We start from the raw sequence: 26,102 nt of genomic DNA on the forward strand, positions 1-26,102 counted from the left end.
CGTAGGGAGAAAGTATGACAACTAGGGCCTAGGGCACACCTAGCTATCCCAATCAACTTGCCAGAGTTGCACAACGGAAAACACAACAAAAAAATAGCACCAAGGAGAGCGAACAAGAATATCTTTATTAATTCATCAAGTAAACAACATACATGCCCAGTTGTAAGGCCTTCTGGGTTATGACCAAACATATTCACATTCAAAGATCCAACAAAAAGTTCGCACTTTTCAGTTCTGTTCCACACTTCTCCTACTCCCTCTTTCCTAAACTCAAAACGTAGAGGAGGAAGTAGAAAAACCAGGGCCTAGGGCACACCCAGCTATCCCAATCAACTTGCCAGAGTTGCACAACGGAAAACACAACACAAAATACAGCACTAAGGAGAGCGAACAAGAATATCTTTATTAATTCATCAAGTAAACAACATACATGCCCAACTGTAATACCTTCTGGGTTATGGCCAAATATATTCACATTCAAAGATCCAACGACAAGTTCGCACTTTTCAGTTCTGCTCCACACTTCTCCTACTCCCTCTTTCCTAAACTTAAACCTAGACCTCTTTAAATACTAGCCAAAATGGCTTACAAAAGATTCTGGAACAAGGAAAGCCACAAGTCAGCCCATAACAGATATTAACTACCTATACCAAAATTAAATGCAAACAAAGTCGTCCCAAACGGGAACTAGACACAGATAACTCGGCAAATGAAGACTTTGCAGAAATTGACACTCGGCATCTACATGAACTCGGCATCCAAAGGAATCACTCGGCAACAACTACGAACTCGGCACCTAAAGGATCACTCGGTACCAATAGGAACTTGGCACCCAAAGGATCACTTGGCACCAATAGGCAGAAAGAACAAAAGTGCAGGTTTGCAAGGAAACCCAGGATGCTCCTGCATCAAACAACCAGGGTTGGAGAAATGATTCTCTTGAATCATGCAAGTGTCGCAACTTGAGTTGAATCCAACTCAGATTGAGAAATCCATGTAGCATCTTCAATTGGTCTATTCTTCCATTTTACCAAATACTCATAGTAATCTTTTCCTCTTGTACTCTTGCCAACTCTTTGATCCAAAATCTATTCAACTTCTTCAATCTGCTTCTTAGGATAATCATCAGGTACAACCACTTCATCATCTGACTCATGATACTTTTATAAATCAACAACATTGAATATAGGAGATATATCCATATCCTTAGGTAACTCAACTTGATAAGCATTACCACTGTCAAACTTCTTCAAGATCTTACAAAGTCCAAATTTCTTCATCTTCAACTCATTGTATGTTCTAATAGGAAATCTTCCTTTCTTTAAATGAACCATTACCTTGTCACCAACTTCAAAAACATGATGTCTTCTAAACTTATCAACATTCTCTTTATACTTCTGATTACTTTGTTTCAACCTCAACTTCACTTCCTTATGCAAAGACTCCATAAAATCAACAAATTCGTCTCTTGCAGCACTTCTCTTTTTTTCACCAACAACATCTCTCAAATTTGATACTCCTCTAGGCTTCATTCCAGTAACAATCTCAAAAGGCTTTTCCCTGTACTTCTATTCACATAATTATTATATGCAAACTCAGCTTGCGCTAACACTACTTCCCAATTACTTGGCTTATCTCCAACTAAACATCTCAGCAAATTACCCAAGCTTCTATTCACAACCTCTGTCTGTCCATCTGTCTGTGGATGGAATGTAGAACTAAACTTCAACTCAGTACCCATCTTCTTCCACAAAGTCATCCAAAAATAACCTGCAAACTTACTGTCTCTGTCAGAAAGAATACTTCTTGGTAATCCATGCAATCTCACAATCTCTTTAAAGAAAAGTTCAGCAACATGTTCAACATCTGACATCTTCTTACATAGTATGAAATGAGCCATCTTAGAAAATCTGTCCACTACAACAAATATGACACATACCCCTTCACTGTCTTTGGTAATCCAAGAACAAAATCCATACTGATGTCACTCCAAGGTTTCTCAGGAGCAGTAATAGGTGTATACAAACCAATATTTTGACTCACTCCTTTTGCAACTTGACAAACTCTACAACTCTTTACAAATTTCTGAACATCCTTATACATTTGTGGCCAATAATACTTCTCTTTTAGCAAATTCAATGTCTTATCAATTTCAAAATGTTCAGCCAATCCACCACTATGCTTTTTTTTGATCAAATTCAACATCATAGAATTTTTAGAAATACACAACTGAATACCTTTGAACAACATATCTTCTTGAATGAAATACTCATCATACTTATGTGATTTGTCAGATTTGGTGCTCTGCACTCTCTCCATGACTAAGAAAAATCAGGATCAGCATCATACAACTCTTTTATTTCATCAAAACCAAGAACTTCAACCTTCATTTTAGTTAACAAAGAACGTCTTCTACTCGATGCATCAATAACTTGGTTAGTAACTCCACTTTTATGCTTAATAACAAATGTGAAACTCTACAAGTACTCAACCCACTTCATATGTCTCTGATTCAATTTATGTCGACTTCTCAAGCATTGTAAAGCTTTATGATCAATATACAACACAAACTCCTTAGGATTCAAATAATGTCTCTGCTTCTTCAATGCTTGAACAATAACATAAAATTCTTGATCATACATAGAATACTTCTTTTTAGCATCATTCAACTTTTCACTAAAGAAAGCAACAGGCTTACCTTCTTGACTTAATACAACTCCTATTGTACTGCCACTTGCATCACATTCAACTTGAAATACTTTGTTGAAATCAGGTAAAGCCAATACAGGTAATTTAGCAACCTTGTGTTTTTAAAGTCTCAAAACTCTTATCAGCTCCATGTGTCCCCTTGAATGCCTTTTTATCTCCCCTCATTATTTCAGTCATAGCATTATAAACAGAACTGAAATTTCTTATAAACTTTCTGTAAAAACTAGCCAAACCATGAAATGATCTTACCTTACCCACATTCTCAGGTGTAGGCCATTCCAAAATTGTTTTAACCTTCTCAGGATCCATCTTCAATCCATCAGCTGAAATCACAAATCCCAAATTCACAATCTCCTCTTGCATAAAAGAACACTTTTTTCAGATTAATCAGCAACTTTTCCTCTTTCAACCTCTGCAATACTTGTCTAATATGCTCAAGATGTTCTCCCTTAGTCTTACTGAATATTAGAATATTATCCAAATAAACAATCACAAACTTACCCAAAAATCTTTTCAGAACTTCATTCATCAACCTCATGAAAGTACTAGGTTCATTAGTCAAACCAAAAGGCATAACCAACCATTCATACAAACCATCTTTTGTCTTGAAAACAGTCTTCCATTCATCGCCTTCTCTGATTCTGATCTGATGATAGCCACTATTCAAATCAATCTTTGTAAAATACTTTGCTCCACTCAAACAATCCATTATGTCATCCATCCTTAGCATAGGAAATCTATATTTCATTGTTATCTTGTTAATAGCTTTGGAATCAGTACACATTCTCCATTCTCCATTCTTTTTAGGTGCTAATACAATAGGTACAACACATGGACTCAAGCTTTCTCTGATCAAACCTTTCTGCAACAACTCATGCACTTGTCTGTTAAGTTCTTCATTCTCTGTAGGTGTCAATCTATATGGTGCTTTGTTTGGCAAACTAGCTCTAGGAATCATATCCATACAATGACTTATACTTCTTACTGGAGGTAAACCATCAGGAATATCATCAACAATAATGTCTTTATATTCATTCAACAATTCTGTAATTTCGACTGGTACTCGGCTATCATTATCTACTGTCGCTCGGTCATTACCAACTTCTGCTCTTCGATCATTACTACCAACACTCGGTCCTCTAGGGATTATGACAAAACAAACTTGATTCTTCTTCACTTCTTTTTCAAATTGTTTCTCATTAACCACACAAATTTTTATAGCAGTACAATTAACCTCATCTGGACGTTTAATTAAAGGCAACAATATTTGTTTCTTCCCATTCACCAAAGAGTATATTGATTTAATCTTCTATCATGTATAGCATATCTATCATATTGCCAAGGTCTACCCAACAGAATATGACAACAATCCATAGGCATAATATCACACAAAACTTCATCAAAGTAATGTCCAATCTTGAATTTCATAAGGCATTGTTCACTTACCAATATTTTATGCTCATATTTGATCCATGAAACATGATAAGGTTTAGGATGCTTCAGCCTCTGCAACTGCAACTTTGTAACCAACTCTTTTGATGTTAAATTTGTAGAACTTAATGATCACTTTGCAACATTTTCCAGCCATCTTACATCTTGTCTTGAAAAGACTTCTCCTTAAAACAGGTTCCTCATCACTTCCCTTATTACATAAGGTTCTTCTCACTATCATATTTTCTCCAGCCTCAAGTCCATTTGGTGAACCCTCATCATCTCTTTGAATCACAATATTTCTGTTACCTTGTCCACTTTCAGAGGATCTACATTCAAAAGATCTATGTCCCTCTTTACCACATCTGAAACAATTACCATGAAATCCACCTCTAGAATAAGAATTACCTCTTCCTCGGTAAGAATTAGTGCCTCCTTGGTATGAATTACCACTTTTTCATTCGGTCTTGCCTTTGTCATCATTCTTCCATTCAGATTTTCCTTTATCTTGCACAAAATTGTCAAATTTGCCACCTTCACCATAAGATTTACCTCTGCCTCTTTGGAATCTACCACCTCTACCTCTTTGTCTTTGTTCATGCTTATTTGTTAAGATCTCAGCTTTCAAGGCATATTGATATGCTTCTTTTACACTTTCCAACTTCACAAAACTTATTTCATCTTGAATTCCAGATCTCAATCTATTTATGTACCTTGCAATTTTCTCAACATCATCATCCACATGTCTAGATCTGATATCCAATCTATAGAATTCCTCGGTTTACTCTTTCACATTCATGTCCTTTTGTCTCAAATTTTGCATCTTTCTCAACAAGCTTACTTGGTAATCAGTAGGAAGGAATTTGTTCTTTACCTTGTTCACCATCTTCGACCAAGTTCTGATCTTCTCCTTTCCTCTCCTTTGTCTACTAGTTTGCAAATGCTCCCACCACAGTGAGGCATGACCTTTCAACCTTGTAATTGCAATCTTCACTCTCCTGTTATCAGGAGTTTTCATACTCAAAGTACTTTTCCATATCAGAGATCCAATCCAATACAACATTGGTATCCAATCTCCCATCATAAGGATCAACTTCCACAATAGGCTTTGAATTCGCTCTAGACAATACTCTTAACAATCTAGCTTCATCTTGGTCTTCTTCAGGTTCTTGATTAGGGTTTGGTGCTACTGCTTCATCATCACTTACATCATCAAGATGCGCTCCTCTCCTCTGGGCTATCTCCACAGCATCTAATCTGGCTGCAATCTGTCTCAAAGTATCCAAGATAACATTATCAACATTTCCTCTACCTCGAACCATCTTCACAAATCAGGTTCCTGCAAGATTGTAACCCTTTGCAAGTTATAGGTCAAATCCGCAGATCTGCCACCCTGCAACCAAATCCAAATCATGGTTCTACACGATCTTGTCTTCACAAGGATGCACCTCAAGCTTTGATACCACCTGACGTAGGGAGAAAGTATGATGACTAGGGCCTAGGGCACACCCAGCTATCCCAATCAACCTGCTAGAGTTGCACAGTGGAAAACACAACACAAAATACAACACCAAGGAGAGTGAACAAGAATATCTTTATTAATTTATCAAGTAAACAACATACATGCCCAACTGTAAGGCTTTTTGGGTTACGACCAAATATATTCACATTTAAAAATCCAACAAGTTCGCACTTTTCAGTTCTACTCCACACTTCTCCTACTCCTCCTTTCCTAAACTCAAAACGCAGAGGAGGAAGTAGAAAAACTAGGGGCTAGGGCACACCCAACTATTCCAATCAACCTGCCAGAGTTGCATAGCGAAAAACACAACACAAAATACAACACCAAGGAGAGTGAACAAGAATATCTCTATTAATTCATCAAGTAAACAACATACATGCCCAGCTGTAAGGCCTTTTGGGTTACGGCCAAATATATTCACATTCAAAGATCCAACAACAAGTTCACACTTTTCAGTTCTGCTCCACACTTCTCCTACTCCCTCTTTCCTAAACTCAAACCTAGACCTCTTTAAATACTAGCCAAAATGGCTTACCGAAGATTCTAGAACAAGGAAAGCCACAAGTCGGCCCATAACAGATATAAACTACCTATACTAAAATTAAATGCAAGCAAAGTCAGTTCAAACTAGAACTAGACACAGATAACTTGGCAAATGAAGACTTCGTAGAAACTAACACTCGGCATCTACACGAACTCGGCATCCAAAGGAATCACTCGGCAACAACTACGAACTCACTCAAAGGATCATTCGGCACCAACAGGAACTCGACACTCAAAGGATGTAACATCCCGATTTCCTAGGTCTAAATTAACATCTATCATACTCAAGAATACAGTTATAACTTCAATTTCATAGGAAGACAGTTACATCATTCATGTTCATGTGAATAAGATTTACCTTTAAAATCAGTAGACAAAATTTCTTAACTAAAAACTTAAAACACCTTCAAATGAAATTACTTCAGAAATTGAAAATTGCATACCTCGGAAACTAAGATCAAAACTAAAACTAGGGATGCTTTTGCAACCACCTGGGTTAGTCCACAATACCAATTTAACAATATCAGATAACGACTATCATCTAAAAACTGCTATCTCAAAAACAAATGATAATTACATTTAAATACCACTAAATTTAAAATTAGGGCATCACATACCACTGTATCAATTAGGTCATTGTTTACCTTCGGTTCATTTAGGGCTTCTGATATTGCTATCTCACTTAGGGCTTCCAATACTACGGTGTCAATTAGGGCTTTCGAGACCATGGATTCAATTAGGGTTTTCGATACCACTGTATCATTTAGGGCTTCCGATACTACTGTATCACTTAGGGTTCCTGTCATCTCTCAATCAATTAGGGCTTCAGATTCCTTTTCCTCCGATTACTTAACTGTTATAGTATCTCAAGATTAGAAATATGCTTATGATATAAATGAAAAGCAATCTATGATTGTATCTCTTATATCTTAGTGTAGATTAACAGTAACAATGAAATAACTCAATTTAATCTTACCTCCTCTTAAATGAAAGTGATATTACCTGTTTTTTGAATAACAATTGAATGTACAGCTTATCTCTGTTTGACGAACGTCTGACATCTTGGGGAGGGGTGAAACATTGTCAGGGGCTTAACCACCCAACCTCGGACCAGAACTTATCTCCACACGATCTCTAACCAGAAAGGCCCTCCCTACCCGGAACAGATAGGGGTCATCTTGCCATTCACTGGGCTTCCTGGTATAAACTCTCCACACGACTTGGCAACATGAGATCACAATAATAGGAATATGCATGAACTGTTAATTAATTAATATTAAATGATAAATATTAAAATGTCATAACTGATATTGATTCATATTATTGGTGATTCCTTTCTCACAGCTCATCACCCATCTTCTCGGCTACATAGTCGGGTGAGTCCCAGGTATTTGGAATTCTCAAAGCAAACAACTCTATCAACTATTCAAGAAGATTACATACAACCATCATTTCTCATTCTATATTCACATAAATTATGTTCTCTAAAGATTTCAAAATTTGAAAGCTTAATTACTTGATTAGTCATAAATGAATTCTCATCCGCATTCTTGCAGACCCTCTACACCTCCTCACCATTTCAGGCTACCATGCCGGTGATTCCAGGTACCTGCAAAGTTATAGACTTACACCTTCTCCATCTTGATTACTTGGTGAATTTCTCGTTGTTCATAATATTATCTTATAAGAGGATGCATTTATATCTTGAACAGGGATATAAGATTGGTATGCAATCATGGCTAAAAGAAATAAAAATAAATAAAAACATTATTACAATCAATATCCTTATTCTGTTATTTTTTTTCTTGAATCCGAATCAAACCCATATATAGTGTTAAGGAATCTGTGAGTTATTGACATGGAAAAGGAATAAGGAAACACGAATTGTAACACGACACTATGGGTGTGGTATTTTGTACTCATGTTGAAGACCTAGCAATTAAAATACAAGGTAACACATGATTTGCAACACGACTTTAAGATAGTGATATTCCGAATAGACTCAGTGATTTTGATGCATGGTTTAGCATGAGTTGCAACCCAACGTATGATAGTGGTATTCTATACCTATGCTACAAACTCAGCGATTTAAATGCAAGGAAAACAATGATTGCAACACAGCATAATAATGGTATTCTGTATCCATACTACAGACTCAGCGATTTAAATGCAAGGAAAACATGATAGGAAGTATTTTGGATTTAAACTTATTTGTTAGACTACATGACAGGGTTTTCCATTATATGATTCAGAATCGAATGTACATATCTTTCTATTTTCTACCTATCATTCTTTGCATTCGAATGGAACTATCTGTTACCTTGACTTGGAATTGGTATTATAACCTCCTTGCCACTGTTGTTACAATGTGAATTGGAGAACTAAGAACCGGCGGAACTTAAGAGCTTATATTTAGACTTGGTTTGCTGTTCATCAAACTTGATAAAAGAAAGTAAAAACAATTTGCAACAGGTGCTGTACGTGACTCCTCCAAATGATTTTGATTGACTTGCGCTTGGTTGAATCCTTGGTTTCTGGTCTATGATCCGCGGCAAGTGTGATAAGGAAAATTTAGGCGTAAATGAGTTCAATTTTAGAGCTTTGTCACCTTTGGGTCACTGGCCGCCAAGGCTTGAAATGCTGAAGGAAAAGAAATAGTCGAATGTGTGATACGATTATGGGAATCAAAGAAATATACAAGAGCCTGACTCTACGACTTTCATCAGTTACAAGAATCCCTTCAAATCCCCAAGATGACCATTGGATTCCAATTATTAAATCGACTATAAAAAGAATAAAAAGTTGGAAAGAATTGGAAGATTAAAATTCGAAGATAATACAATTATTATAATTTGAACATTATTATAATGTACAACTATTAAATTATTAATTGACAATGGTGCCAAATTATTTTATATTTAAATGCACGTAATTAAATATTTATTAAAAACAATATAACGAAAGATAAATTAAAATCCTTTAAGGCACGTTTTATATTTTAACTCAATTATTTTAATTAAATTATTTATTTAAATAACTCATGTAGTTCCACAGATGTATCCTATTTCAGGTCGCTAGATCCTCTACCCATCTGCCCAGTGATGGTGACGCTCTTACCTAATTCTTTTCTGACAATGTTTCCCCCTTATCGACATGTTTTCTGCAAGAAATTTCCCCGCAGTTAAATTATATTATCATAATGAATTATTTAAGCTTAATTAATCATAATGGTTAACCATCTTCTCAATTCCATGAGTTCGTGATTAACGATCAACTAACATGTCATCTTTACTTGAAATCATAACGACTATCTTACCATTTTGTCAGATTATAACAAATTAAACCGTTAACTGACTTCATGTGAACCTCAACAGCTATAACTCAAATTAGGTCAAAAATTGGGATGTAAAAAATGATCACTCAGCACCAACAGGCAAAAAGAACAAAAGTGCAGGTTTGCAAGGGAACCCAGGATGCTCCTGCATCAATGATGCACGATCAAAATCTTCACACAACATTCTGGGCTGAAGCCTCAAATACAATAGTGTACATTCAAAAAGGATGTCCTCATAGAATTCTAGAGAATATAACACTTGAAGAAGCCTTCACAGGAAACAAACCAGACTTGAGTCACTTAAGAATTTTTGATTGTCTTGTATATATTCATGCTCCCAAAGAAAGAGGTCCAAACTAAAACTCTTAAGAAAGAAAGGCATATTTGTTGGTTATAGTGAGTCATCTAAAGCCTCAGAGTATATATTCCAGGACAAAAAACAATTGAAATCAGTAGAGAGGTTAATTTTGAAGAAGATGTCACATGTTAGATTTCTAAAAATATTGAAGAACCAAATGATGAGCCAAGCACAAAATTAGATGAAAACAATATTGTTGAGATTTAGCGGGAGAATTGTTCAAAAGATCACGAACCCATACAATCTAATTCTGAAGATGCTGAAATTTCATCCAACAGGAAAAGGCCATTATGGGCAAGAAAGATGATTGAAGAAAATAATGTAGCACATGAGAAACAAGAAGTCGCTCATGCTATGTTGCACTTATAAGTGAGCTCATCAAATTTGAACCATCAAATGTTGAAGAAGCTTTAACATGCCAAGCTTAGAAAGATGCTATGATCGAGGAATATCAATCTATCTTGAAAAATGATGGCTGGGACATCGTACGTAGACCTAAGAACAAATCAATTCTCTCCTTTAAATGGCTATTCAAAATCAAACATGCACTAGAGAGTAGTATCGAAAAACACAAAGCCAGATTTGTTTCTACAGGGTTCTCTCAGAATGTTGGAATTGATAATAAAGAAACATTTACCCCTGTTGCTCGATATACCTCCGTTAGAACTATAATTTTCGTTGCTGCATTGTAAGGATGGAAGATACATTAAATGGACGTAAAGACCACATTCTTAAATGGTGGTATTGATGAAGAAGTATATCTCGATCAACTAGAAGGCTTTGTCATTTATGACAAGAACTCCAATGAGTGTAAATTGAAGAAAGCTCTCTACGGCCTTAAACAAGCCCCCAAGGCATGGTATGAAAGGATGGACGCGTACCTTACCAAATTAGGATACTTAAAAAATGAAGCAGATCCAAACATATACTTCAAAGTGTCAGATGGTGACATGTTAATACTTGTTCTCTATGTTGGCAATTTACTAATAACAGGTGAAGATCGTATCATTACAAAATTGTAAACAAGACCTTGCGTTTGAATTTGATATGAAAGACTTGGGTCTCTAGCACTGCTTGTAGATGACCCATTAGTGTCCACATCAGATTCAACCCACTCTAGGGTTTGAGTAAATAGAGGCTGAAATGTTGCTTCGCTCAATTTGTCAAAGACACAAGTGCATTAATGACAATGACGAAGGTCTAAAGCGACTAGACATGATTTGACAAGGAAGAGCAAATAAGAAGAGGGCCACCGAGTATTCCTGTTTATAGAGTTTGAAAGGGCAATAGTTGATAAATTGACACATATCAGTAAAACATATTCAATAAGTATTGCCATCGGCGAAGACACCGCCCACGTAAGAAACACGTAAGTGTACAAAAGGGTAGGCAACCCATTATTGCCTTGACCATTTGTATGAGATAAATATATCACTAAACTATATCACTAGAAAGGAAGATGGATATAAGTCAAAAATATATGTAGTGATATCAGTTATCTAATAATTAAAAGAAGAGCGGAGTCTTGGAAAATAAAGTCACGTGGTCAAGAACCACTAACCAAATAAGAGGAGGTATATTTAGTGTATTAATATTATTGTTATTATATAAATGGTAAATTAATATAAGAAAATAATCAACGAGATTATATATAAGAAACTAGAATAGAATTAGTTCATTATGAATTAAGTATAGAATCAAATTTCTAGTGTTCTTATAATTATAATAATAATATTATTGAGAATAATTATTAAAGGTAATTTTTATTTTAAGAGCTATTTGCCTTGATCTTTTCCTCTTAAGTATGTTTTTGTAGGAAGAGAGAGATTCAGACTTAGAGTGAGCCTGTAATTTCATTAGAGGCAACCTTGAATCATAGAGTAGATAGATGATATGTTTCAGTCAACCTTTGGTGATCTTGGCCATATTGATTTAGAGGGAGTAAACCACGTTGAGATGGATTCTCCAATGATCAATAAATTGTAGCAGTCAAGAGGACTGTGATTCATGAGTATACCTCGTGATTATGTGATTTTAATGGTCTTATGCCCTGTGTACATCATGAGAAAGTGACAACTTCCAAATGATGTCACTTGTATTTGCAGAAGTTATTGAAAGGTGACGATTGTACAATAACTTAATTTTCTATTATGATGGATATCTTACAATAACTATGTAGATCATGATAGATTATACTTTGCATGGTGGATGTTTATATGGTAAGCATTATGAGAATGCGTGTGCACATACCTTATAAACATTTGTTTGAGTACATGGTGAATGTTATGCAAATTGATGTTCTAGAGGGCCATTGTACAGAGTACTTGGTGAGCATCATGCGACTTGATGTTCTGGAAGGCCATTACTCACAATACTTGGTGAACATCTTGAATCTCAACATTTTGGAAGGCCATTACTCAGAGTATTTGGTGAATATCATTTGTTGATATTCTGGGAGACTAAGACTCATGATATCAGATGTGATATCAAACCTTTTTTGAGTATTTGGTGAATATCATGTGTTTATATTTCGGAAGACCGATAATATTAATATAAAATGTGATATCAAAATGGTGGATATCTTCTAATCAAAGATATCCTTAAAATTTATCATTTCTAATATTACCAATGGTGTAATATATGTCATGTGTTTATCCTCCCTAGCTAAGAGGGAGTGTTTGTTGGAATGAGTAATTTCCCCTTCAAATGAATTGTAAAAGCATAATAGAGGATTCTAGAAATTCTTGGATGGACAAAATGTAATTGATATGGACAAAATTGGTAATGAAATATATTAGTGCCGCAACACATTGAGTATTTTTTCATTTTAGTTTATTTTGTCCATCCACCTTTCACAAGGTGTACTAGAGTTGTTTTGAGTTTCTACAAGTGGTATTAGAGCATTGCCTTTTTTTTTTACAAGTGGTATCTGAGCTAGGGTAAGAAAATTCTATCACCATTTGTGATAGATGAATTAGAGTCAAGTTAATTGGGAGCATCTTGTCATTAATTTTTGACAGAAGTAGCTAATCAAGGGATAGTTGAAGAAGGAAGGAATTTGTTTGTCACCATTTGTGGCAGCAAAGAGATTTTTATTTTGTAGAGCAAGGTTATTTGGAGAACCTTGTCACCATTTGTGACAGATGAAGCTATCAAGGGTAGCTGAAAGAAGACATGAATCTGATTAAGGTTATTAGTGAATCCTGTCACCGGCATTTGTGACATATGAGACAAAAGTATCAGTGGATCCTGTGCAAAGAGGAAATTGTTGGCAGCCAATTGCTGACAAAATGTTTGTAGAAATTAAAGGCCACAGCCTTGGATGGCACTATTCAGATACAAAGATTATCAAAAAATGGCATTTTGGCATTAGGCAAAAAAAAAAGGATTTGGATATGTATGCAACAACATTTGAGGTTGAAATTAGGGGGGAGTGTTGGAATGTGTAATTTCCCCCTCAAATGATATGTAAAATCATAATAGAGAATTCTAGAAATTTCTGGATAGACAAATAGGGTTAGATAAAGTTTTGGAAGTCATAGATAATTCTAGAAATGTCTATTTGTTCTATGGTGGTCAATTTAGATGTTTCTAGAAATGATCTAAGACCTCTATAAATAAAGGCATCATGTAATGTAATTGATATGGACAAATGGTTAATGAAATATATTTGTGCCACAACACATTGAGTATTTTTCCATTTTGGTTTAGTTTGTCCACTCCCCTTTCACAAGGTGTATTAGAGCTGTCGTGGGATACTACAGTGTTAATGTTTTGTAGCCTTTGTCTCTACGGAGACATGCCTCTTAAATGACATATACATATGCATTGAGAATGTTATTTGGAAAACACATAAATTACAAATAGTGTTAGTACATTTACATCCTCCAGGAAAATCAAGAATTTTGAATTCCTAGCTATGCCTTTTGGGCTCACAAATGCACTTGCCACGTTCTTGTCTTGCATGAATGACATATTCATGAAGCAACTACTGAAATTCTTTCTGCTTTTTTTATGACATTCTAATTTATACTAAAACATGGGAGGATCATCTAAGACATACAAATGAAGTTCTTGGCATAATGGAGAGCTACTCCTTATTTGCAAATTAATCTAAATGCAAAATTGGAACGACTGAATTCTATACCTAGGTCATGTCATAAGCAAGGAAGGAGTATAGGTACACCATTTGAGAGGATTCTATGGACTTTGCAGCTGCTTGTAAAGATTTGTAAAGGATTTTCTCACATAGGGGCTCCTCTCATGGACCTAAAAAGAAGGGGGCATTCAAATGGAATGAAAAATCTCAACTATCATTTGACAAACTAAATGAAACGACGAGTCAATGTTCAGTCCTTTCTCTTCCAGATTTCAACAAATCACTTGTATTGGAATGTGATGTTTCAGGAACCAGAATAGGGGTCGTCCTTATGCAAAACGCGTACCTTATTGTCTTTGAAAGCAAGAAATTAAAAGAAAATGAAAACTTTATTCAACTCATGATAAGGAAATGTTGGCCATTATTGACACTCTCACCAAATTCTGACAATATTGGTATTTTCTAAATCAGAAAGATTTGAATGAAAGGCAGCAAAAATGGATCAGAAAAATACGAACATATGATTTTGATATAGAATATATCAAGGGAAAAAGAAACATAGTAGTTGATGCATTATCAAGGAGACCAGTCCTATGCTCTCTAACTACCATCTCTAATGATTGGAAGGCATACCTCCCAGCTGAGAATTACAAAATACTCACCCAAACATTGATGGAAGGAAAAGGACAAGAAGATCAATATAAGATACAGGATGGGATCATACTATAAAGATCGGATATTGATGCAGAATGCACAACAAAAGTGTGCTTTATGGTTCTTCCAAAAAACTTTGAAGTTATATGTATGGATTTACATTTATAATCTTTCCATCCATGCAAGTGAATGCAAGAATGTTGCAACTTTTAAGAACAATTTCTCAACGAGGGCAGAATTTAAAATCCTCAATCAGTCATTAATAACTTCCATAAATAAAAGAATTAAACCAATCCTTTTTGTGAGATTCAATAAGAGCTAGTTATCAACATTTTCTACAAGTTATAGCCAAATCCAAACAAGGAAATAAAAGTTATTGCAATTTTCTCAAAACTGTTCATATTATAACAGAATCTGACCAGTCTTCACCAAAACGGCCATAACTTCTTCCAAATGTAATGAAAATCATCCAAGCCAAAACCAAATCAAAGATAACTCGTATACCCTTTTGAAAATATAAGTTTTAGGTTTGTATCATTCACAAGAGTTCGCATCAACCAAAAAATCAGAGAAATTGCAAGAAAAAATGACCAAAAAATTGAAGTACACAACATTAAAATAAGTTTTCTTCCATTCCAAATCCTTCCTCCAACTTCTACAACTTCTCACACTTACAATTTCGTATTTTGGAGACCAAATATATATAATTTGAAAACACATTAAACTCTCCAACCAACCTATAACTACTCATTAACATCTTTAAACCAACTTTAAAAAAGTTGTCACCAAGTTGTAAGAGTTGTCATTACAATTTTCACAACTTTTGAACAACTTTTACAATTTTTATCCAAATGACTTAAAACTTTCTATAAACCCTTAAAATATTATAGAGGTGAATTTAAGACTCCAATTAAGCTATTTCCATTCCATTTTGATATATGAGTGGTTTTATCACATTGGACATTTTTTAGGACCTTGTAAGTGACTATGTTTTTAATGGCTTTTATAGTCTTACAAAATAATTTGAATGAACTCCAAATGGCATTTAGGTCCTTTCATAATATTGAAACCATATTAAATACAATTTCAAATATGAATTTATCTATGAAACATCCAATGAATAGGTGCTCCTGCACCATACTCCCCAACTTTGAAATTCTTTCCAAGTCCTCTTGGAAATGGGGTTTCAAAGATCTCTTCATCTTCACTTTTGGTCTTTCAATCCTTATTCTTGAGAATATTAACCTGTTAAGAACAAATTTATGTCCTCTCCAATCTGATTTATTCATCACTTGTATTGAAATGAGGATATAAAAAATTTCGTGGTGAAAAATCAATTGGTTAGTATCAAAATCAATCACAAAATTTGCATCTTTCTTCTCCAATATTCTTGACAACTCTTCCCTTTTACCATCATTCTCATAATAAATCTGGTCACTCTAATAATTTCTCATCATTACCCTTTATATCTGAAAATACTTCAACATAATAATTTTCAACAATGTCCATCTTCATGGAGTCTTCGATCGGTTCAACTTCTATATTAGATTCAATCAACTCTTCCTCTTTTGTTTCTTTTGTACTTGTTTCTCTTTGCTCTTCCTTAAGTTCATTCTCTTTTCCCACATCTTTTTCAACTTCTTGAACCTCTGAAAACTTAAATTCTTCATCTCCCTCACCATTTTCAATTCGCTGCTCTAGGATTTTAAGAAGTGCCTCCAACTTCTTTGTATGCTCCTTTTCTTCTTTTTCAAATCTTTTTATCTCCTCTTGTCTTTTCTTTTTTTCTTCCTTCTTTTGTGAATCCATACCCTGAAAATTACCATACATTAATTTCATAAATAAATCCATTTTCAAGCATCTTTTACCTTTCTTCCTCTTGTCTTTGATATCTCTCCTTAGGCCTTTCTCCTCCTTTCTCTCTTGGCCTAGTCTCTTGGTATCCAGGTTATCTCTCTTCAACCTGTAAAAGACAAACAAACAACCACAAAATACCTTTTTCCTAGACCATTTGGGCTCAGATACCACTTGATGCAGAGTGCACAGCAAAAGTGTGCTTTATGGTCCTTCCAAAAAACTTTGAAGTTATAGGTATGGATTCACATTTATAATCTTTTCCATCCATGCAAGTGAATGCAAGAATGTTGCAACTTTTAAGAACAATTTCTCAACGAGGGCATAATTTAAAACCCTCAATCAGTCATTAATAACTTCCATGAATAAAAGAGTTAAACCAATCCTTTTTGTGAGATTCAATAAGAGTTAGTTAGCCAAATCCAATCAAGGAAATAAAAATTATTGCAATTTCTTCAAAACTGTTCATATTATGACAGAATCTGACCAGTCTTCACCAAAACGGCCATAACTTCTTCCAAATGTAATGAAAATCATCCAAACCAAAACCAAATCAAAGTCAACTCATATAGCTTTCTCAAAATATAAGTTTTAGGTCTGTATCATTCACAATGAGTTTGCATCAACCAAAAAATCATAGAAATTGCAGGAAAAAATAACTAGAAAATTGAAATATACAACATCAAAATAAGTTTTCTTCCATTCCAAATCCTTCCTCTAACTTCTACAACTTCTCACACTTATAATTTCGTATTTTGGAAACCAAATATATATAATTTGGAAACACATTAAACTCTCCAACCAACCTATAACTACCCATTAACATCTTTAGACCAACTTTTAAAAAGTTGTCACCAAGTTGTAAAAGTTGTCATTACAATTTTGACAACTTTTGAACAACTTTTACAATTATTATCCAAATGACTTAAAACTTTCCATAAACCTTTAAAATATTATAGATATGAATTTAAGACTCCAATTAAGCTATTTCCACTCTATTTTGATATATTTGAGTGGTTTTATCACACTTGACATTTTTCAGGACCTTGTAAGTCACTATGGTTTTAATGACTTTTATAGTCTTACAAAATAATTTGAATGAACTCCAAATGGTATTTAGGTTCTTACATAATATTGAAACCATATTAAATACAATTTAAAATGTGAATATATCTATGAAACATCTAATGAATAGGTACTCCTGCACCAGATATACTTGATACTAGAACCCAAGATCAAGGAAAAGGTACTCAAAGCATTTCATGGCAGTCCCTTGGTAGGCAATCTGGGTTACTATAAGACTTATAAACAAATAAGAGAGATTCTCATGGAAGGGCTTAAAAATTGGTGTCTTTCCATATGTTAAGAACTGCCCTATTTGCAACAAAACAAGGATGAGCATTCATACCTAGCTGAGCTACTTCAACCTCTATCGATACCTGAATAGAAATGGGAGAGCATATCTATTGATTTTATCATAGGACTTCCTAAGGCCCAAGGAAAAGATTGTATTTTTGTAGTACTAGACCGCCTAACCAAATATGCACACTTATTTGCTACCATCACAAAATTCAACGCTTTGCAAGTAGCAATACTAATCTTCACAGAGATATTCCACCCACATGGCCTACCATGTACTATAATTAGTGATCAAGACAATAAATTTATGAGCAATTCTTGGACAAAACTATTCAGACTAACTAGAACTGAATTGAATCCCAACACTAGCTATCATCCTCAAATTGATAGTCAAACTGAAATTGTAAACAAATGGAAGGAAGGATACCTTCTTAATTATGTGGCTGGACAACAAGAATCTTGGGTCATCTGGTTACATCTTGGAGAATTTTGTTATAATACAACACATCATATGTCCATAGGAATGACTCCATTTAAAGAACTTTATGGGTATAACCCCTGTTCCTTCATAGACATCATCCTTGAAGAAAGCGGGGTTCTGATTGCCAAAGATTGGGTGCAAGAGATACAAGACATACTAAAGCTTCTAAAAGACAATTTGCATCAAGCACAAAACTAACGTAAGACATGCAAACAAGAAGAGAACCTAATGAAGCTTCAAAGTAGGAGAAATGATCTATCTTCATTTGCAACCATACAAACAATCTACATTAAAGAAGAGTGGTGCTGAAAAATTAGAATCTCAGTTTATGGTCCCTATGAAATAACTAAGAAAATTGGGGAACTGGCATACCCTCTAAATTGTTGAGTAACATGGATCGTTTTCTGCAAATGTATTAACATTGCCAATGTACTTGATGTGTTCCAAATGCATATTTGAAGACTCATAAATATGAGAGGAGACATGTCTCAAGAAGAAACATGTCTCTATAGTTAATCATCATTAGTTAATATATTAATAATATAAATAACCATCCATATATATATATATATATATGAATATTTATCTAATGATAATTTACCATCAAAAATGTATTTCAAGTTCGAATCAATTTGACTACAACTACAAACTTAACACTCCCTCTTAGTTAGGGAGGATTGTTATAGAACACATTATGCTCTTGAGTATATGAAGAGATATCATCTTAGTATGATATTCCTGGAATGACAAATTTAAGGATATCAACATAAATCCATCAACTTAGAGGCTATCTTTCAATATGATCTGAAGTATGATTCAACAAGAAATATCAATCATATGATATTCATCATATGTATATTCTTTTGGTATGTGCATTGGCATCAAATCCTTGACACCTACCAAAAGAGTATGTTATATCTTAGAAGGATACGAGTTATCTAATTTCTGGCACTCCGGAACAACAACTTAATATAGTCTATTAGATAACAAGAAATCACATTGTCATGGTCTCTATCATAACAAGTATCACGATCTCCAGCACTCCGGGACAACAACTTAATGACGTATGATCATGATACATTCGTTATCATGACTTCCAACACTCTGGGACAACACCTTAATGAAGTCTGTCATGATAACAGGTCTACCATTTATAAGATAGTCATCTTACAATGGTTACCTTTTGTTTATAGATGTCAATGAAAGATTGTCACCTTTCATTACATATCATATGCGAAACAGTAACCACCATGAACCAAGTTAGAGGGTGGTACATAGACTTTCACCTCAATTTTCTCTCACAAGGAATTTCACTTAGAACTTATCCTCATATAAAAGATATTATTCACAAAGGATTGCACCTCAAAATTCTCCCTCTGAACAATGATCTTGGGAAGTTAGGTCTAGTAGTTACTCCCTTAGAGGCTCTCTTCACCCAAGGATTCTTGTTAGATTCACTCTGAATCTGATATCGATCTTTTGATTTACTAGTGATAAGTCAATACTTCTTCATGATGCACTCAAGAGTAGGCCCATCAAAATCATGCAGTCACCCACATGTATTTCTAGATTTCCTTTGGGTATCAATCTTCTAAGCTCCTGCGTTGCCTTCGAAGAAGTGTCATTCTCCCTCTTAATGTAGAAGAATACTCATAATCTCAATCATCAAATATATTTGCTTCAAGAGCCTCTCTTTATCGAGCCTGATCACAATTTCTTTGAAGCTACTGTCATAAGCTGCCTAATGTGCCATTCTTCTTTTTCTGCAAGATCAACTTTAGATACAAAGGTAAAGATCAAGGAAAAATAACTCATAGTACATATAAAACTGCAAATGACAGAGGGGCTATGAGTAGATAAATGTAATCCTTAAGAATAATGAATACAGTCAATGGGCCCTTGGTCTACTGGTGAAGTTGAATGACTCACAAAGAGCCCACCAGGGATCAAGTCTTGCCGAGTGCAAGGTTTCAACATCATAAGGGATGAGGCCGGGATCGTGCTTGTAATATCCCTTTTCGGATATTTTACTAAAAACCCGTGATATAGAAGTGCAGATTTAAACCCGAACAAAAAACCAATATTTAATATAAATTCCATAACTTAAATTGACTTTACAACCAGCAGATATGCATACAAGGAAACTCAGAAAAAGTTTGTTTTATTCTTCCAATATTTAGGAGTACATATGTAAACCAGGAGTTAACCCAAATAACCGCTAAATACATTACTGTATTATATAACAACAATACAATAACATGCAACAATCCAAATAATCCAATATTATAAACAAAAATAACATTCATATTGGTAATATAGATAAAACCTATAAGAATGCTAGGTTTGTGTCCAACCTCCAAAAGCTTCTTCAAGGGTTTACGTCCTCGAAGAGATAACCAGTCACTATTTCCAGCTCCTAGATTAATATTTGTTTTAAATATTATATTCTTCATAACTTCCCATGAGGAGCTTGTTGTACCTTTATCACTTTTCCCAATGTGATGCACGCTCTTTTAAGCAATGTGGGATAAAACACCTTTTTTGTCCTTTAGTCACTTAAGTGAACATAGTACCTTTTTAAAATAAAGTGACAAGTTAAATGAACTTTAAAAGTCACTTAGTAAACCACATAATCATCAGGCATCAAAATAACTAACCAAATGAACTCAGATAAGTATGTGCAATAGCTCGTTGGAAAGCTCTTGACGAGATGCTTCCAAACCAACACTGAGATACCAAGAATCCTAAGCTGTGCTTACTTACTAAAAATAGTAAGTATCCAGACAACTTGCCAAAACTGCACTGATGGGCCTGAAACTAGAAATGTCTAGGCCAAAACTCGAACTGAACCCTGTAAAGAACTTTTTCGCCCTTGAAACCAAGGTGAAGTGAGCCGGCAACACCGAATTATAATGTCTTAGAAAAAGGGGACATTACAGTTCCTCGGGTGATTTTGACGGCGTGGATGCCCTTCAGTCCTTGGCTCTAAGCCGAAGAGGTTTCAGGCACGAGTGGGCCCGTATCAGGTTCCTAAAATGGCTATGTGGTGGCCTTTGCTGGTTGGTAGCTTGCAGGCTTCGTGCCTCATTGGGCTGCCTTGCAAGTCTAAACCCTCCATAAAAAAGAAAAGAATAATGAAGACTTATCTGCATATCAACATTCTTGAAACGTCTCCATATAAGCATTTGTCAAATGATGGGAATGGAACATTAGTTACTGTTTCCGGCCCCCCCCCCCACGCCCCCCCCCACAATGTAAAATTCCCACTTACTCAATTTTATAGAGTTTTCACTCACTATTTGACCCCATGACTACACACATCAAGATCTTTCTTCCTTGAATGCAATCTCTTATACTTCTTGGTTCGTCCTTTTACATGATAGATTATGAAGTCTTCATAGGCAATATTATTGACCATCACTTAGACCATTTATGTTCTAAATGTACAAATTGTCTACCCTCTCCAAGCTACACAAGGAGGGACAATTAGATACTAGTATTATTGATCGCTGCCTTCGATAGCTATGGTAGCTTGCAACATAACTCAGAGATAATAAACTGCAACACTTCACCAAGTAATAATTGCTAAGTGCTCAGAGTAATGTGTTTGGAGATGGAGCGACAACAAGCTTACACACAACAATCTCACAAAAATATTGTTGTGTTCAAGTAGCCAAAACTTTTCAAGGTTCTGCAAACAAAAGCTGTTGGCTCAAAACAAATTTCAAAACAAATATCACAGTGACCTTGTCTACAAATCACTATCTGCTTCCATGTTGTAAACATGGTGGAATTGTTGCATTCATTGACTTGTCACTACTATTAAATCCATGTGCCCTCTTTAGTCTTTCACTAATTGTGATGATAAGTTTCTCATCAGACGTAACAAGTCCTCCAAGAGTGCTAGGGTTGAGTTCCAGATTCAGCTCCGATGTGGTCATAACATCCCAACCAAGTTCTTATAAAATAAGGGGATTTCACAAAAAACCTTATTATACCACTGTAATATCCCTAAGATTTCAAAGTAAACCTTTATAGTTGCCTACTGCAAAAGAGCACATTCTATTGTTGGGTGACTGGGAATCATTCCTTTGTTTGATCCATGCTTATTCAGGGTATGACGATTCCCTTATATCGTTTTATCGGTAGGTATGAATGATGTTGACTCCTTGCTTGTTCTTACTCCATATAATTCTCTTTTCTTTGTTCAATTATCATCGTTCGGTACTCTTTTTCTCTACCTAGGCTTAAAAATTCTGAGTCGTTGTGACATATGGTGTTGAGTGCGAGTTGACAACATGTGCAGGTTCTCCTCAATGTTGGAAATCGACCAATGTATTCCCCTTTCCATGGCTGACTAGATCCACATATATGTTTTGATCGGATATTGATATCAAAATGTTGACTGCCAACTAGGTTTTGTCCCTATGTATGTCAATCCCTCTATTCTGCTCACTGAAATCTTGGTTTGCCAATTGTAGAAATTTTGAATAAAATAAAGGTTGTATTTGTCTGATGCAATAGTTGAATATTAATCATCTCTCACTATTTATCCAGCTTTGCCTATCATATAACCGAGCTAATAAGGAGTTTGACTTCCTGTGAGTTGTCTTTTTCATTTTTGGGTGGCCTGCGCCAATACTTGGACTAATATATTATTCCTTTTTCCATGTGAACACTTGATGCTTCGTGTTCGTCTTACTGTTACTTCATAAGACACATTGCATAATCCTTCGTGTTCATCTTACTCAATTTGTATTTGGTTTATCAAAGTTGCTAATAGATTTTTTTTTCATAACTGTAGTTTAGACATATTTCACACAATATCATTTATACATAGTGATAAGTTTATTATATTTAAATAAAGTTTATTATTTATAAGTAACTATATATAAATATATATATTGGATAAGCTTACTGCATTTAAATAACATGAATGTATATAATCTTGAAAGGATGTCAATGAATTTAATAAACAATATAATATATGTGTCCTTACCCAAATGACCCGCAACCTTTTTACCTGTCGTCGATGGTTGAATGTTGGCAAATGAGTCACTGATTGTTCTGTATTTTAATGCTCTCTCCAATTGAATGCTTTGTACTTGAACCTATATGCTTGATATTTGCGTTGACCCAGGGTTTATTCAAATGCATGCGTCCCTTATTTATGTTTTCCTTCGATGACTGCATACCTCACCCCTTGTTCGCTTCGATCTCCATTCTCTTTGACGTGACTTTCGTATAAAATCACGATGCCACCACTTCATAATCCAATTCGTATATTCTGGTTGTGAATTAAATGTTTGCGTCCTTTGCTTATTATTATCCTTTCACAATCTCCGTTCTCTTCTTTGCTTTGGACTTCACTTGGATGCCGATCGTATGTGTCTCAATTTGGGCACTGACTAGTTATTTGTTCCTCCCAATAGTCTCTAAGTCTCCTCTGCAATGTTTGAAGATTTTCCCTTCATTGTTTGATGTCTTCTTTTCATATTATTGCTACACTATACAACAGTTCCATCCTTAGTCGCTCACGACACTAACTTGAGGATATACTTGTTCATTCACCATTCAAAGTCAGTGAAATATAGTCGTGTACACATATTTGATCTTTGGCAACATACTTTCATTGATGATCCTTTGATATAAGAGACCAGGCAAATAAAAGAAGTGTGGTTGTGTGTACTACAATATTCTGATCTCTATTTTGATAGTCTTGATCATCGCATCATCAAATCCTTTGTATGTTGCAAATTGATTAACCACGTCTTCATATTTTTCAATGTTCAGAGGAGACCCACACAACAACATTCATTTATTGTGAAGTTTGTATACCCGAGTACCTAGTTAGATCATGTAGCATGGCTGCATTTCTAGAATGGTTACTGATGTTGGGTGACGAGAGAGAGGAGATATTGGGTGACAGACAAGCCTACCTTCATACATCCAGGGAGCTTGCTAGTAAATATCGACACGCACTGGAAGTATTGATCAACCCAGATTAGTGATTGATTCTCCTAAGTCACTGATGATGTGTTGCGTGCTCTGCTAATGCCACATGGGCTAAGGAGGAGCGATGTCAATATGAGGCGCTAGAAATGTTGTCCCCGAAATTGAAAAATAAATGATAGATCCTTTGTAGTATTTAGGTTGACCATATCATATTGTACACTTGCAACATGGCTTTGATACCATGTTGAGTAATATGGATCGTTTTCTGCAAATGTACTAACATTAGAGTAACATGGATCATTTTTTGCAAATGTACTAACATTGCCAATGTAATTGATGTGTTCCAAATGCAGATTTGAAGACTCATAAATATGAGAAGAGACATGTCTCATGAGGAGACATATGTCTCTATAGTTAATCATCATTAGTTAATATATTAATAATATAAATAACCATATGTATAATATATTTTATTATATATATAATATAATATATGTAATATATAATATAATATATATACAAGAATATTTATCTAATGATGATTTACCATCAACAATGTATCTCAAGATTGAATCTAAGTGCAACTACAAAGTTAACATAAATCTGCTTGGCTAAAGTAAAATTTACAATGTCTTCCATGTGTCCTGCCTCAAAAGGGCCTTAGGAAATCATGACAAGAGCTCTTCTACCCTCCCTATTTAACCTAAGTTGCCGGTTCAGATTCGGGTTCGAAATTCATTCAAAGTTGTTTGGGGTTGGGCTCGGATTCGTTTTGGGTCCGTACATACAAGAATATTTTAAAAATTGAAATATATATATGTACATAGATGCAGCAGCAAATAATTTCATACACCACTATCCTGATAGTAAAACAACATACAAAAATACACCACCGTGTCAATGTTTCAGTTTAAAAAGAATATTGTCAACGTTAATAGTCAACTATCATAAAAAACCATCAAAGAAATCATCATCATTCTGCTGTTGCAAATATGTAGCACAAAAAGTAACGGTACAGGCCCATTTTAAGGCAAAGGTTGTCATTGTTACCATATTGTAAGCTTCATACATCAATTATCATACTAAATGATTCAAAATAAGCAGCTTTGGATTAGATTGGATGAAGCCAAGAAAGTAGGCTTTGGATCTAGAATTATCCATAGTTTGCTATACATGTTAGGCTATATGCATGAATTGTGGTGTATTACATACATTCCATAATAGATTTGTGACACTTTTATACATCTGGATTCCTCTTCTAAAATAGCATTTAATTCCAATTAAATATGATTAGTAGTTTGAATTTAGTCATGTGCTTAAGTCTACTTTGACCAGAAAAAACTTTCTAAAAAAGTAAACGTAGGGTGTTTTTCAACTAAATTCTCTCAAAATTTTCCAAAATTCTGTCCAAGTTCCTCTTCAGGAAACCAAAGTCGCCCAAAAGTCATTTGAATTCTGCCTGGGTTACTCGTAGAGAATTCCCAACGAAATTTGGTTCCTGTGGCAGACTTTTGATAGAATTGAACTAGGAATTCTCAGGCCCAAGAGAGAATCTGGTAACTTAGCTTTTCAATGATAATGGGAAATTGATTGTCCAACCAAAGAGAATTATCAGCACTCGAGAAAAGAGGCTAAGGAATCGAGATGTCAAGGAATATTTTGTAAAATGGCAAGACCCTCTAGAAGGAGATGCCACTTGGGAGAATGAACACGCTCTCCAACATCCTAATATAAGGTTGCTTGTGGGAAAGTAACTTTATGTGATGTCCCCTCTTTTAGCTTAGTCTAGCAGAGACATGTGAG

General features: G+C 34.9%; 1 protein-coding gene across 3 annotated transcripts in view; it reads left to right on the plus strand.

Annotated features, from left to right (window-relative positions):
* Positions 1–26,102, plus strand: part of LOC149535566 (structural maintenance of chromosomes protein 5-like) — a 237,544-nt gene that overhangs the window by 22,062 nt on the left and 189,380 nt on the right. The window lies entirely within an intron of this gene.

The sequence above is a fragment of the Cupressus sempervirens genome, chromosome 10, assembly GCF_028749045.1.
Source record: "Cupressus sempervirens isolate cs-2001-9-10 chromosome 10, ASM2874904v1, whole genome shotgun sequence".
Lineage (NCBI taxonomy): Eukaryota > Viridiplantae > Streptophyta > Pinopsida > Cupressales > Cupressaceae > Cupressus > Cupressus sempervirens.